Here is a 17,362-nt window from a genome sequence, read left to right on the forward strand (position 1 = left end):
TATGAAGCCATAGTAGTCAAAACAGCAGGGTACTGGCACAAAATAAACATATTGATTGATGGAATCAAATTGAGAATAGACCCCCAGATCTATGACCGACTGATCTTTGAAAAGGTTCCCAAAGCCACTGAACTGGGACATAATAGTATTTTCAACAAATGGGGCTGGGAGAGTTGGATATCCATATCCAAAAGAATGAAAGAGGACCCCTACCTCACACCCTACACAAAAATTAACTCAAAGTGGATCAAAGATCTCAATATAAAAGACAGTACCATAAATCTCCTAGAAGATAATGTAGGGAAACATCTTCAAGACCTTGTATTAGGCAGCCACTTCCCAGACTTTACACCCAAAGCACAAGCAACAAAAGAAAAAATAGATAAATGGGAACTCCTCAAGCTTAGAAGTTTCTGTACCTCAAAGGAATTTGTCAAAAAGGTGAAGAGGAAGCCAACTCAATGGGAAAAATTTTTGGAAACCATGTATCAGACAAAAGACTGATATCTTGCATATATAAAAAAATCCTACAACTCAATGACAATAGTACAGATAGCCCAGTTATAAAATGGGCAAAAGATATGCAAAGGCAGTTCTCTGAAGAGGAAATACAAATGGCTAAGAAACACATGAAAAAATGTTCAGATTCACTAGCTATTAGAGAGATGCAAATTAAGACCACAATGAGATACCATCTCACACCGATTAGAATGGCTGCCATTAAACAAACAGGAAACTACAAATGCTGGAGAGGATGTGGAGAAATTGGAACTCTTATTCATTGTTGGTGGGACTGTACAATGGTTCAGCCACTCTGGAAGTCAGTCTGGCAGTTCCTTACAAAACTAGATATATATTTTCCCTTTGATCCAGTGATTGCAGTTCTCGGTATATACTCAGAAGATCTGAAAGCAGTGACATGAACAGATATCCACATGCCAGTGTTCATAGCAGCATTATTCACAATTGCCAATAGATGGAAACAACCCAAATGTCCTTCAACAGATTAGTGAATAAATGAAATGTGGTATCTACACATGGTAGAATACTACATGGCAGTAAGAATGAATGATGCTGTGAAACATATGACAACATGGATGAACCTTGAAGGTATAATGCTGAGCGAAGTAAGTCAGACACAGAAAGAGAAGTACTATATGCTACCACTAATGTGAACATTGAAAAATGTAAAATAAATGGTTCATAATGTAGAATGTAGGGTAACTAGCGATAGAGAGCAATTAATGAAGGGGGAATGATAACTCAATAAGAACAGATAAGTTATCATGGGTAAATTTAATGTTCTGGGAATGCCCAAGAATGACTATGGTTTGTTAATTTCCAGTGGGTATGGTAGGAACAAGTTCACAGAAATGTTGCTATATTAGGTTATTTTCTTGGGTTAGAATAGGCACACATAGGAAGGAAAGTAGTTATTTTAGATTAGCTGTCTTTTTACTACTCCCTGGTTATGGTTTGTTTGAAATGTTTTTTTTTATTGTATATATTTTTAACTTTTTTGATATAGTTAATTTTAAAAAAAGTTAATTTAAAAATAAACAATGAAAAAAATATGCAGAGCCCCCCTTGAGGAACTGGGGGAGAATGCAGGGGTGTTGGGCTTTCCTACCTCGATGACTGCTGATGTGCTTACAGACATAGGGGACTGGTGGTTTGATGGGCTGAGCCCTCTACCATGGGACTTGCCCTTGACAAGACTGTTGCTGCAAAGGAGAGGCTGGGCCTGCCTATAATTGTGCCTAAGTGCCTCCTCCCATTGCCTCTTTGTTGCTCAGATGTGGCCCTCTCTCTCTCACTAAGCCAACTTGGAAGGTGAAATCACTGCCCTCCCCACTACATGGGATCTGACACCGAGGGGAGTAAATCTCTCTGGCAACATGGACTATGACTCCCAGGGAGGAATCTAGACTCAGTACCATGGGATGGAGGACATCTTCTTGACGAAAAGGGGGATGTGAAAGGAAATGAAATAAGCTTCAGTGGCAGAGAGATTCCAAAATTAGCCGAGAGTTCATGCTGGTGGGCACTCTTATGCACAATATAGACAACCCTTTTTAGGTTCCAATGAACTGGAATAGCTAGCAGTAAATACCTGAAACTATCAAATTACAACTGAGAACCCTTGAATCTTGAAGATGATTGTATAACAATGTAGCTTATGAGGGGTGACAATGTGATTGGGAAAGCCATGTGGATCACACTCCCCTTTGTCCAGTGTATCAATGGATGAGTGGAAAAATGGGGGCAAAAAAAAAGGCACCCAGTATTCTTTTTTACTTTAATTGTTCTTTTTCACTTTAATTTTTATTCTTATTATTTTTGTGTGTGTGGTAATGAAAATGTTCAAAAATTAATTTTGATGATGAATGCACAGCTATATAATTGTACTGTGAACAATTGAATGTATGCTTTGTATGACTGCATGGTATGTGAATATATCTCAATAAAAATGAATTTAAAAAAAAGAAAGAAATGAAAAAAAAATCTTCAACTAATTGAATCAAATCCAGCTGTTATAATCACACAATTATGCATTCACCACCACAATCTATATGAGGACATTTCCATTTCTTCTGAAAAGAAAGATGAGGGAAAAAATGAATAAAAAATAAAAACTATAAAATATAAAGGAGAAACAACAATAACACCAAGAATCCCATACCCCACCCTTATATGCTCCTCTTACTGATATTTAGCTTTTTTATATTGCTTTGGTTACATTTCATGGAAATATATGTTACAATGTCACTGCTAAATATAGACTCTAATTTGCATTCATTGTATTTCTCCATAGACCATCCCATTTTTAACACCTTGCAATTTTGATATTCATTTGTTCTCCTTCATGAAAAACATCCTTATATTTGTAGATTTATTCACCATCATTGTCCACTGTAGATCAGTCCTTGTCTTTATCTTCTATCTTTCCTTTGGTGTCATACATGCTGCTAGCCTTCCTCTTCCAAACCTACTTACACTCAGCTTTGTTCATTGTACTTACAACATAGTGCTACTCTCTACCTTTTTTCTTTTGGATGTTATAACTTGTGCCAGTTTTGATGTATTATGTCCCCCAAAACACCATTATCTTCGATGCAATCATGGGGGGGGCAGACATACTAGTGTTGATTAGATTGGAATTCTTTGGTTGTTTCAATGGAAATGTGACTCAATAAACTGTGAGTGAAACATTTGATTGGATAATTTCCATGGAGGTGTTACCCTGGCCATTCAGGGTGGGTGTTAATTGGATCACTGGAGTCATATAAAGGAGTTCACAGACAGAAGGACCTCAGAGGAATGGAGAATGACATTTTGAAGAAGAGCTGCAGCTAAGGGAGGACAAATGCCCCAAGAACAGCATGTTGAAGAACACCATTTTGAAATGCAACCTGGGAGCAAGCAGATGTCATCCACATGCCTTCTGAGCTGACAGAGTTTTTCCAGATGCCATTGGCCATCCTTCAGTGAATGTACCCTATTGTTGATGCCTTACCTTTGACAATTTATAGCCTTAGGACTGTAACTTTGTAACCAAATAAACCCCCTTTTATAAAAGTAAATCCACTTCTGGTATTTTGCGTAACAGCAGCATTAGCAAAGCAGAACAGATTTGGGTACCGGGAGTGAGGTGCTGCTGAGCTTGCAAATACCAAACATGCTGGAATGGCTTTTTAAATAAGGAGAAGATTCTGGAAGAATTGTGATGAGCTTGATAGAAAAGGCCTAGGCTGCTTTGAAGAGACTGTTAGTAGAAATACAGACTCTAAAGATACTTCTGATGAGGTCTTAAACAGCAATGATGAATGTTTCATTACCAACTGGAAGAAAGGTGATCCTTTTTTCAAAGTGGCAGAGAATTTGGCAAAATTGAGTCCAGTTGTTGAATGGAAGGCAGAATTTGAAAGTGACAAGCTGGGATAGTTAGCTGAAGAGATTTCTACACTAAATATCAAAAGTGTGGCCAGGCTTCTCCTTGCAGCTTACAGTAAAATGCAAGCAGAGAGACAAGCTAAGAACTGAACTCCTGGGTACCAAGAAACCAGAAACTGATAGTTTGGAAAATCCTGGGCTTCCAAAAAATGAGACCCCAGAGGCTATGCCCCACATGAGGATTTAACCAAACATGGAAACTGACTGCCATTTCAATAGAAGCCAGGGTTGGAGATGGAGTTATCCAGAAAGGATTTGTGGAAAACCCCATTGTCTGATGGATTTGAACCCTGTGTGCTTCACACCAAACCAACAAGACTTTTGAGAGAACTGTATAGCTGGAGCCATGGCTGGTCTGGACTGGAGGAGACAGAGAAAAAAATTGAAGGAAAAATGTCTTCAAAGACAGAGCCATGGAGATTGAGGTCTGGAGTTAAGAGGTCTCAGGCTTGGAGGGTGAAGAGGCACATGCACATGGAAAGGGTGAGTTTGCCCTGGAGGTCAAGGGCAGGCCTTCTGCCTTGATGCTCAAGAAAAGTTCTGCCACCCCAGGCCCCAGAGAGGTTGGAGCACATTCCTCAGCGATTGGGGAGAGCCTGGCTGCCACCACACTCTACAGAGAGGCAGAGTCCAGGTGGCATCCAAATGTTTGAGGAAGGTGGGGCCAAGAAGAGGGTGGTCTCCCCAATGTGTGAATACATTGGAGCACTCACCCCATCATTTGGAGAGCAAAGGGCTGGTGCAAAGGCCCTTGGAAAGGGTGCAATCCTGCTCTCTCAAGCCCCAAGGATGCAACGTCATTCTGTGAATGACTCTCAGACTTTGAAATTTAATGGAGTTTGCCCTGTGGGCTTTAGGAACTGTTTTGGTCCCTTAAACCCTGTTTTCCTTACTGTTTCTCCCTATGGCAATGGGAATGTTTATCCTATGAATGTCCCTCCTTTGTGTATTGGAAGCAGATAACTTGTTCTAAGTTTCACAGGTCCACAGCCAGAGGAGAATTTTGCTTTAGGACAGACCATGCCTATAACTGATTTTAATGGGTTCTTGTACTTACCTATTGTTACTGAAATGATTTAAGTTTTTGTGATATTGTGATGGGATGAATGTATTTTACATACGGAAAGATCATGTCATTTTGGTGTCCAGGGGGTGGAATGTGCCAGTTTGGATGTATTATGTCCCCCAATATGCCATTATCTTTGATGCATTCTTGGGGGGCAGATGTACTAGTGTTGATTAGATTGGAATCCTTTGATTGTTTCCATGGAGATGTGACTCAGTCATCTGTGAGTAAAACATTTGATTAGGTAATTTCCATGGTGTTACCCTGCCCATTCAGGAAGGGGGTTAATTGGATCACTGGAGTCCTATAAAGGAGTTCACAGAAAGAAGGACCTCAGAGCAACTGAGAGTGACATTTTGAAGAGGAGCTGCAGCTAAGAGAGGACAAATGCCCCAGGAGCAACATTTTGGAGAATTCCATTTTGAAATGCAACCTGGGAGCAAGCAGATGCCAGGCACATGCCTTCTGAGCTAACAGAGGTTTTCTGGATGCCAATGGCCATCCTTCAGTGAAGGTACGTTATTGTTGATGCCTTACCTTGGACACTTTATGGCCTTAAGACAGTAACTTTGTACACAAATAAATCCCCTTTTATAAAAACCAATCCATTTCTGCTATTTTGCATAATGGCAGCATTAGCAAACTGGAACAGGTTTCTTTTTAAAATTTCTATCTCTTTACTTAGACTCTCATATTGTTCACTCATTGTTTTCCTGATATTCTTTAGTTCTTTCTCAGTACTTTCCTTCATCTCCTTGGCATTTTTAAGATCTTTTTAAAGGCTTTGCTCAGATTGTCCACTTCTTGTTTTCACCATTGATGTTTTCTATGTTATTATTCACTTTCTTTGGATGGGCTATCATTTCCAGTTTCTTTGTACTTTTTTTTTCCACACTGCACATTTTAATATTTTAAAATGCTAAACTCTGGGATTTACTCCCTGAAATATCTGTTTCTTGGTTTCATAATCAGCTGGTGATAAGAAAGAGATTTTCTTGAGCTTCAGCCCTACTATCAGGAAGGTCTGTCCAAGGGGTATACAATGTGCAGGGATTTCCCTGTCTTTCTGAGCCTCTGCATTATCCTGAGATTTTGCTTTTTAGTTGCTTTGGAGTTATCCTGTTTACAGGAGTTTATTGTCACCTCTATTTCCCAGGAGACAAATCTCCCTCTGTGGGGTATTTGATGCCAGCAGACCTTTGTCCCAGATCACCTGCCTCTATAGATTTTTACACTTCTTTCATTGTCTTGTGCTGCTTTTGCCTGAAGGGCCAATTCTGGGTGGAGGGTCATCTCGGAGAGAACTTTTCCAAGTTAGTCTTTCCCAGACACAAAGGGGCCAGGGAACCATAAGTGGGGCGCAGATCAGCTCCAAAGTGCCCTGGTTAGGGGATTAAGAAGGGCTCCAAAACTTCTCTAACATCTCCCCAAAACTGAACGTTCCTGGCCTGCCCAGCATATGCAGCCCTTCACAAACTATCCTGCAGCCCTGAAGAAGTGCTGCATCTTTAAATCTCCACAGCCTCCACTGACTGTAGAAGTTATATTATTTAGAAAATATAGATTCTGCACCAAATAAACATCTCTTCCGTTGGTCTCACATGGAAGTTGAAATTTTAAAACAGTCAGTTTCAACCTTTACCCTTTGGCCTGATTGCAAATGGTCTTTTAAACCATAAACAAAGTAGAAAACTTTATATTCATTAATGCTCATTTGTTTCTTGGGCATTTTTACCATAAGAGATCATACATTTGATGTTCCTATGGAAAAATATATAAACAAAATAAAATACAGACAAGACCTCTCATTTAAAATCTCTGACTGCAGGAGAAAACTCTAATTGTTGACATGGTATACCAAAGTGGTTACCAAATCCAGGTCCATGAACTGACCACATAAGAATACAATGGGAAAGGGAGGGAGTTTGTTAAAAACACAGATTCCCCCCACCAAATAATTGAAAGCAGGTACTCAAACAAATCTTCATACCTGAATGTTCATAGAAGAACTCACAGTAGCCAAAGGGTGGAAACAAATGTCAGTCAATGGATGAATGGATAAACAAATGGATACATATACAAACAATGGAATATTATTCAACTGTATAAAGGAATGTATTTCTGATATATCCTACAATGTGGACCAGTTTGATACCATGTTTTCATGTTCTTTGGGTATATACCTAGAAATGGAACTTCCATGTTATATGATAACTCTATATTTAACTTTTTGAGTAACCACCATTTTATTTTCCACAGCAGGTGCACCATTTTCAATTCCCACCAAAAATGTGCCAGGGATCCAATTTCTCCACATCCTCTCCTACATATGTTATTTATATTTTGTTAATTAATAGGCACCCTTGTGTGTGTGAAGTGCTATGTCATTGTGATTTTGATTTGCATTTCCTTAATGGGTAGTGATGTTGAGCATCTTTCATATATTCATTGGCCATTTGTATATCTTCTTTCGAGAAATGTCTATTCAATTTCTTTGCCCATTTTTAATTGTTCTTTTTGTTGTTGATTTGTTAAGGTTATTTATATATACTAGATATTAAGCCCTTATCAAATATATGGCTTGCAACTATTTCTTCTACTCTGTAGGTTGTCTTTTCACTTTCTTGATAATATCTTGATGCACAAAAGTTTTAAATTTTGATGAGATAGAATTTATCTATTGTTTCTTTTGTCACTCATGCTTTTGGGTGTCATGCCTAAGAATCTGTACTGAATTACAAATTATGATGATATGCCCATGTTTTATGTTCTAAGAGTTTTAGAGATTTAGCTATAATATTTAGGTCCTTGATCAATTTGAGTTGATTTTTTCAATATAGTGTGAGGTAAAGGGTATAACTGATTCTTTTGCATGTGGATATCCAATTTACCCAATACCATTTGTTTAAGAGACTATTATTTCCTCACTGACTGTAATTAGCACTTATGTCAAAAAGCAATTGGCCATTGATGTGTGGGTCTATTTCTGAATGATAATTCTGTTACATTGTTTTTTGTTCTGTTGTCTATCTTTTTTTTTGTATTTCAGATATTTTTATTTCTTGAAATTTATTTGGTAGGAACGACTGAAATAAAAAGTATGATTGAGTCCTACCACCGTCGTCATCAACAACAACATCCTGGAAATGGGTTTAAGAGAAAAACTGGTCAGATGAATATTATTGCTTCCCATTTTCAACCAGTAAATAGTTGCCTCTTGATAAATAAACAGCCACCCACCTATCAAGAATGCTCAAGATATGTTCTATAATATAACATTGCCAGTTCCGCAGGGTGGGGGAAGAACTAGAAAATAACTTATGTGAACTTCTTGATTTTATCATACAAGATGAGCACAAAAGCATCACCCATGCCCCTGAGAACTTTGGGCCATGTGTCCTTGAAGAAAGCTTTGGATCCTTCATCATAAGTAATCTTCCTCCAGCAGTCAAGCATGCTGTTAACATGATATCTGTTCTTTTACACCCTTACTGCATCATCATGTGATGATGAACAGTGTCAAATGAATTGGAAGTCAACCCAGCAATAACCCATAACATACTGTGCAATCATCCAGCTGATGAAGATGTGAGTATTCTTAGGATCTGGAAGCATTCCCTTTGCAGTGTTATACATACAGAAGAAGGCAGCTCAGTAGCTGATGATACCCTGTACTGACATGTTGAAGCCTTGGTACAGGCCCTTAATTCCCTTGGATTTGTAGATCTTAACCATGCAGTCACCAAGGCCTTTGAATTCCCTTTCAGCTCCAGCTTTCCCCATATCAGCTGTTAGATGGGCATGGGCAAAATCAAGAGGGTACACAAAACACAAAACAAGGATTTGGCTCCAGCAGCACCATCTGATGCCAGGTTCCATGCAAAGTAGTGCCAAAACTGGGTCTTCTTTTCCACACCACCCAGGAAGATCTGCTTGTATTTATCTTTGAAGGCAAAATTCAGCATCTGGGTGGGGAAGTATCTGATGACATTGGCCAGGTTACCACACCAGAAGAACAAGACTCCCTGCTCCTTGGGGATATGAACCACACAGTCTATAATGCCCTTGTACTGTTTGTGCTGATTTGCTTGCTGGAATGCTGCAATTGCAGCAGCAGCTTGACCTACCCAATGGATGCTACCACAGCCTTGGAGATGGCCATGGCCACTCCACCTGCCAGGAAGTCCTGGAAGAAGAACACAGCAGTATCTATCATGTTGAGAAGAATCAGGAGGTGGGCAGGTACCAGGCAGAGCTGGGAACTGGCTTCAACTCTGGGGTTCTCTGTTGTCTATCTTTATGCTAGTTCCACACTGTTTTGATTTCTGTAGCTTTGTAGTTCAATTTGAGATTGGAAAGTGTGAGTATTAAAACTTTGTTCTTTTTAAAAATTTCTTTGACAACTTGGGGTTGCTTGCAAGTTCATGTGAATTTGAGGATTGGCTTTTCCATACCTGCAAAAGAAGGCTGCTGGAATATTAATAGGGATTGCATTGAATTTGTAGATCACTTTGGATAATATTGACATCTTACCAATATTAAGTTTTCCAATCCATGATCATGAGATGTATTGCCATTTACTTATATCTTCTTTAATTTCCTTCAGTGGTGTTTTAATAGATCTCACTGTACAAGTTTTTTACATCACTGATTAATTTTTTTCTTAAATATTTTATTATTATAGATGCTATTGCAACTGGAATTTTCTTAATTTCCTCTTTGTATTGTTCATTCCAATTGTATAGAAACACAATTGATTATTGTATGTTGATCTTGTATCCTGCCACTTTGGTGAAATTTTATTAGCTCTGGTAGGTTTTGTGTGTGTGTGTGTGTGGATTCCTTTGGATTTTCTCTATATAAGATCATGTCATTTGTGAATAGAGATAGTTTTAATCTTTCCATTCCAATTTGGATGCCTTTCATTTCTTTTTCTTGCCTAAATGTTCTTTCCAGAAATTCTGGTACAATATTGAATAATAGTGCTGAAAGCAGACATCCTTGTCTTGTTTCTGATTTTAAGGGCAAGGCCTTAAGTCTTTCAATATGGAATATGATATTAGCTATGGGTTATTCATAAATGGACTTTGTCACATTGAGAAAGTTCCCTTATATGCCTGGGTTTCTGCATGTTTTTATCAAGAAAAGGCATTGAATTTTGACAAATTACTTTCCTACATGTATTAATACAGCCATGCAAGTTTTTTTTGTTACCTTCGTTCTGTTTGTTTTTATTTTATTTTTGTAAAACAACAGAAATTTTTTGTCTCAGTTCTGGAAGTTAGAAGTCTGAAATCCTGGTGTATGACAGAGGTAAGCTCCCTCCAAAGCATCCAAGGGAGGATCCATCTTTGACTTTTACAGCTTCTTGTGACCCCAGGCATTCCTTGGCTTGTAGACACATCACTCAGTCTCTGTCATTATATGGTGTTCTCCTTGTTTAAGTCACTGTGTAAATTTTCCTTTTTTAAAAAAAGCAGTTTTATTCACACAACCATACAATACATCCAAAGTGTACAATTGATGTCTCTCAGTGTAATCACGGAGTTGTGCACTCATAAACACAATTGATTTTGTAACATTTTCATTGCTGCATAAAGAAAAACCCCATGCCTCATATGCCACACTATTATTGACATTTAGCATTGGTGTGGTACATTTCTTACAATTGAGAGAATATTGAAATAGTACTGTTAACTATAGTCCATAGCTTGCATTAGGTGTATTTTTCCAATATACCACTCTATTATTAACACCTTGCAATAGTGACTTAAATTTTTCTAGTTCATGGAAGAACATTCCTATATTTGTACTATTAACCACATTAATCATCCCCAACAGGGCTCACTATGTTATACAATCTCATGTTCCATCCTATAGCTTTCCTTCTAGTGACACACATGGCCCTTAACTTCACCCTTTCAACCAAAATCACATACACAATTCTGCACTGTTAATTGCATGCATGATAATGTGCTACCATCAACTTTATCCATTTCCAAACATTTACAATCAACCTTATTAATAATTTGGCAGAAATTAAGCACCAGCTCCCATTCTCTATCCCTGTTCCAACTCCTGGTAACCTATATCTAGATTTTAAATCTATGAGTTTACTTATTTTAGTTAGCTCATATTAGTGACATCAAACAATCTTTATCCTTTTGTTTCTAGCTTATTTCACTTAATGTAATGTCTTCAAGGTTAATCTATGTTGTCACATGCATCAGGACCTCATTTCTTCTTACAGCTGAATAATGTTCCCTCACATGCATATACCACATATTGTTTATCCATGGACACATGGGTTGCTTCCATCTTTAGGAAATAATTGTGAATAATGTTGCTGTGACATCAGTGTAAAGATGTCTGCTCTCATCCTATCTTTCAGTTCTTCTGAGTATATATCTAGTAGCAGGATTGCCAGGTCATATGGCAATTTTATACTTAGATCCCTGAGAAACTGTGAAACTGTCTTCCACAACGGTTGTACAATTCTACATTCCCACCAGCAGTGAATAAGTGATCCTATTTCTCAACATCCTCTGTAACACTTGTACCTTTCTATTTTTTTTAAATAGTGGCCACTCTAGTAGGTGTGAAGTGATATTTAATGGTGATTTTTATTTGCATTTCCCTAATAGGTAATGACATTGAGCATCTTTTCAAGTGTTCTTTTGCCATTTGTATTTCCTATTTTAAAAAAATGTCTATCCAAGTCTTTTGGCCACATTAATTGGGTTGTCTTTTTATTGTTGAGTTGTAAGATTTCTTTATTTATTGTGGATAGTAAACCCTTATTGGCTATGTGGTTTCCAAATATTTTCTTCCATTGAGTAGATTGTCTTTTCACTTTCATGATAAAGTCCTTTGATGTGCAAAATTTTTAATTTTGATGAGGTCCCATCATCTATTTTTCTTTCATGGCTAGTGCTTTGGGTGTAAAGTCTAAGAACCATGGCCTACCACAAGACTTTGAAGATGCTCCCTTAAATTTTCTTCTAGGAATTTTATGGTCCTGGCACTTGTATTTAGGTTTTTGATCACTTTGAATTAATTTTTGTGTATAGTGTGAGATAGTAGTCCTCCTTCATAATTTTGGATATGGATAGTCAGTTCTTCCAGCACCATATCTGGAAGAGACTGTTAGGTCCCAGGATAGTGGTCTTGGCAAACTTGTCAAAAATCAATTGACAGTAGAGGAATGACATCATCAATGTGGTGATGTAAACAGCTACCGAAAACCTCTACCCAGAGATTCAGTGAAAAAAAAAAGACAATTTTTACTTGTTCAGAACTCTGGAGAAAGGTATAGAATGGAGAAGGATCCCACAAATGCTGAATCAAAGAAAGAGAAAAATATCAGGAAAAAACTTCCATTCTGGACTGACCAGTCCTTCCCCACCCACTCCCTCAGTCTCATACAGCTCAGGAAATGCAGCAGCTGGGATCCCTCCCACCTCCTACAGGGGACATAGAATATAAAATCTCTCACAGTAGTGAGACAGATCCAGACACAGAAACCCAAGCCCACAGGGACCCATAGCAGGACTTAAGCCACTCAGGAGGGCAGAATACAAAAGGGCAGAAAGGAGGAACTTCCTAAATGGAGGATTAGGGAGGGAACAACAAAATCTTCCCTAAAAGCAGAAAGTAGCCAGGCAGAAAATACTCAAATCAACTTTTTGGACACCTGGGTGACAAGGGAGGACATTTCAAGACCCAGGTCAGAAAGGGACAAAGATTTCAAGGAAACATGAACAGAGACTCTGTTTTTAGCCCTGGGTCCTGGTGCCATTGCCTGACCATTGAGGAAAAGAGCAGTAGGAGGCCTGATCATTGCCTGGGGGACAGCCACAGACTGGGGCAGCTGGGGGAATCCTCCACAAGTAAAGTGGGGAATGCAGCCCCACATTGAGCCAGATTGTGGCTGGTGAAGTGTGGGCACAGGAACCCTGCAGTTTCAGCCCTGACCAGTCAGACACTGCTGGACTCCAGGAGGTTTACAGTTTCTGCGAATGATTAAGTCACTGAAAAATGCTATCTGCTGGGCAGAAAGGAAAATGCAGAGGATCTGCAGGGCTTTTCAGAGCCTCTCCAGACCCTGTCTCAGGTCCATTGGTTGGAGCTGGTCTACACCCCCTGCATGAGTACCCAGCCCTGTTTGGGCTGAGAAATATGGATGCCCCAACTGTCAAAGCAGTGCCCTAAAACAAACCAAGATGTTTCTGGCTGGTGAAAAGCAGAGCACTCCTGGGCCACCTGCTGGCTGGGGAAGTTGAACCTTTCAGTCCTGCAGCCTGAGATCCTTCCATGTGGGAGCCTGGGAATCACCAGGCACATTGTGCCTACAATCAGGTCTCAGCCAATTTACACAGTTCCCACACCCAACCCCTGGAGTTGGCAACTTCCAGTGTGCATGGAGACCTGTGGCCTTGACTGGATTGTTGCCTGGTTGGGTCCCTGCCCAGGACACATGCAATCAGACTGTCAAATGCTGAAGAGTAAGAGAGAGTCCTGAAAGCAGCAAGAGAGAAGCAAATCACCACATACAAGGGAATTCACATAATACTAAGTGCTGACTACACACTGGGCATACTGAAGGCAAGAAGGGAGTAGTATGATATATTTAAGATTCTGAAAAAGAAAAATTGCCAGCCAAGAATTCTTTATCCAACAGAGTCATACAAAAAGTGAGAGAGAGTTTAAAATTTTCACAGATAAACAAGTGCTGAGAGAATTTGTTAGCAAGAGACCTGTACTAAAAGAAATACTAAAGGGAATTCTGTCAGCTGAAAAAAAATCATAGAAGAAAGAGATCTGGAAGAGGACACAAAATTAAAGAGTATTAGTAAAAGTAACTTAAATGATAAAAAGAGAGAGAAAAAATAGATCTGAAAAATAAAAGCAAAAGGATAAGGTGACTGAATCTAGAACTGCATTTATAGTAATAACTTTGAATGTTAATGGATTAACTCCCCAATTATAAGACACAGAATGACAGAATGGAATAACAAATATGATCCATCTGTATGCTATTCATAACAGACTCATCTTAGACCTAAAGATACAAATAGGTTGAAAGTTAAAGGATGAAAAGGGACATTCTATAGAAGTAGTAACAAAAAGAAAGCTGGGGTGGCTATAATAATATTAGGCAAAGTAGACTTTAAATGCAAAAATGTCATAAGAGACAAAGAAGGACACTATATATTAATAAAAGGGACAATTCACTAAGAAGAAATAACAATCATAAATGTTTGTGCACCCAATCAGGAAGCTACAAAATGCATGAAGCAAACACTGGTAAAACTAAAGGGAGCAATAGACATTTCTACAATAACAGTGGAAGACTTCAACACATCACTCTCTTCTATAGATAGAACAACCAGATAGAGAATCAATAAGGAAATAGAGAACCTAAACAATATGATAAATGAATTAGACTTAAAAGAAATATATAGATTTTTGCACCCCAAAACAACAGAATATACACTCTTCTCATGTTCCTGGAACATTATGCATGCTAGATTATGTGGCGGAAAACAGGTCTTAATAATTTTAAAAAGATTGAAATTATTCAAAGAACGTTCTCTGACCATAATGGAATGAAGATGAAAAACACAAACCACCAAAAAAAAAAAAAAAAAAACTGGAAATTTCACAAATACATAGAAGTTAACCAACAAACTTTCAAACAGTCAGTGGGTCAAAGAAGTAACTGCAAGAGAAATCAGTAAATATCTGAAGATTAATGAAAATGAGAAACAACACCTATGGAATGAGGGGAGGTGGGGCAAGATGGAAGTGAATGGAGGTGTGGAATTTAGTTAGCCCTCTAGAGCAACTAGTAAATAGCCAGGAACAACTAGTAAATACACTAGTTTGGGGGACATCTGCGACCTGACACACATCGTACACCAGTCTGGAATCAGTGGAAGGGCTGAGACCACAGCATAGAACTGTAAGTAAAGTCCCCAAATGTAGAGCTGATGCCCCTCCCCCACTGACATGGCAGGCTGAGTTGGAACACTTCCCTGTGGGAACAAGGAGCAGTCTCTACTAGGAGCTAGGAAGGTAGCTCAATCAAGCTCTGATTGCAGTTTTAATTAACAAATTTGGACTACTGAATACAAGCGATAAGCACACATAAATCCAGAGGAAGGAGAAAAGGAAGCTTGAGGTCTCTTCTGGAAGAGAGGAGGTGGGGCTGACAGAATAAAAAATAATAAATAAATAAAAAGGGAGGCTTTTGAAGCTGGCTGAGCTCAGAATACTGGAAAAGGGCTGTGTCCCAAGAAAAGGGACAGAGAGCCAGGTACCAACTCCAGCTCTTGACTGGTGAAATTGGGGGACTGAGGACTGGCTCTGTAAAGGGGATTTCTTCTTTCTTTGTTTTTCTCTCATTCTATGTAGCTCAATAAAGAAAGACTCAGGCAATTTCAATTGTCAGAGCTGACCCAGGCAAGAGTGGAGTTATGATAGAGAGACAAAGGAAGAAGTCAAGTGAAGGGGATAATACCCCAAAGGGTGTGTCTTCCCTAATAAAAGGGGGGGTGGGGCCCAGCTCAAGTGGCAGCTCTCCCTCAGAGAATTCAGTTGCCAGGGCCTAGGGGAGAAAAAGCAGAAAGAGCTTATGCTTGGCTTTTGACTCACCCTCAGTCCCTGGCATAGATAGGATCAACTGAGAATTAAAATCACCATACCTCTTTATGCCAGTGGGGAACTGTGGGCTGACAAATACCACCTGCTGTGCAGAATAGGAAAACCACCAATTCTGGAGGCCTCACAGGAAAGTCTGACAATCTTCTGAGTCTCATCCTCAGGAAAACTTGATACTGATTACACTGTTCTACTGAGACCTGGGCCTGACTGGTCTGAGAAAATCTTATCAGGATAATCAAGGGAACCAGATGCCTAGACAACAAAAAATTATGAGTCACATTAAGAAAAATGAATATGGCCCAGTCAAAGGAACAAATGTACACTTCAAAAGAGGTAACAGCAGTTGCAACAACTAATTAAATATGTTCAAATAAATATGCTAAATCAATTCAAAAATCAAACCAGCAAGTTGAGGGAAGATATGGCAAAAAAAGATGAAGGATATAAAGAAGACATTGGGCAAACATAAGGAAGAACTTGAAAGTTTGAGGAAACAATTGGCAGAATTTATGGGAATGAAAGGCACAATAGAAGAGATGAAAAACACAGTGGAGACATACAACAGTATATTTGAAAAGGCAGAAGAAAGTATTCTATGAGCTAGAGGGCCCCACATCTGAAATCCTACATACAAAACATGCAAACTGTTTGAAAATCCTGTATGGCAAATTCAGACAGTTTGCAAGTATAATTCAGATGTTTGTTTTCCAAGGAAAATAAAGAAGCCTCTCTCTCCATGATCTGGCATATGGTGGTAGAGTTCCTCTAGATTCTTTCTATCTTATACTAGATGGCAACATGGAGGTCTGTGCAGCAGTTACAAACATGGCATTATTATCCAGAAGGGAAGGGACTGTGGAATTTTCATTGGTTGGGGAAGAACAAAGCTTCAGTTTTTCCAGATACTCTCTATGTACAGGTTTATGACACTGGAGAACTTTGATCACATCTTCTACTTTGAACCTCTCTTCCTTCCTATATTAACAGAATCTTCCCAATCTAAAATTTCAGTGACTGTAAGATCATAAATATATGCTCTGTGCTGTGGGTCTTGGTTCTGTTCAAATATGCTCAGGAGTCTGCCTAATTTTCCTTTGACTCCAGCTTCTTCATAAAACTCCCTTATGACAGTACCACAGGGATCCTCCTCCAGCTCCATCCCCCAAAATGGGAGGATACACTGGTCTGGATACCAACTGCTGCTCACCATCAGCACCTTGTCCTTCTGCTTGCTCTGGAAGCACAGGCACACTGCCCACTCTGAACCCATTGCAGTCATAGGTTCGTGTCTGGTTCGGTTTGAACTTCCCCATAGAGGCAGGCTCTCACTGCTGCTGCTGCTCAGGCTACCACCATGGGGGTCCAACTGTTTCCATGCCACTGAAGAGTGGGGCAATGGCAAGTCAGCATTCAGGGGCACCAGAAGGGTGGCAAGGCTTGTCTGTCCAGGAGGTGGCAGTCACTCACATGCAGTGCAGGATGCAAGCATGGGTCACTGGAGCATGGGTGCCGGGGTGGGAGCACCAACTCTGCCTGGCCTTCTGCCATTCTCCATGAAGCCTACCACCTGCTTGCAGCTGCTCTCTACTTCTGCCACTGCCACTGCCAGAAGACATGTTAGGCTTGAGGCTTGTGCCAGGAGGAGAGAGTTGTGGGAACTCACACTGAATGGCAGTA

General features: G+C 39.4%; 2 pseudogenes; both read right to left on the minus strand.

Annotated features, from left to right (window-relative positions):
- Window positions 1-8,338: 8,338 nt before the first annotated feature.
- Window positions 8,339-9,236, minus strand: LOC119522923 (annotated as a pseudogene).
- A 7,225-nt stretch (window positions 9,237-16,461) lies between these two features.
- LOC119523198 lies at window positions 16,462-16,998 on the minus strand (annotated as a pseudogene).
- Between the last annotated feature and the right edge of the window lie 364 nt (window positions 16,999-17,362).

This window comes from Choloepus didactylus, chromosome X, assembly GCF_015220235.1.
Source record: "Choloepus didactylus isolate mChoDid1 chromosome X, mChoDid1.pri, whole genome shotgun sequence".
Classification (NCBI taxonomy): domain Eukaryota; kingdom Metazoa; phylum Chordata; class Mammalia; order Pilosa; family Megalonychidae; genus Choloepus; species Choloepus didactylus.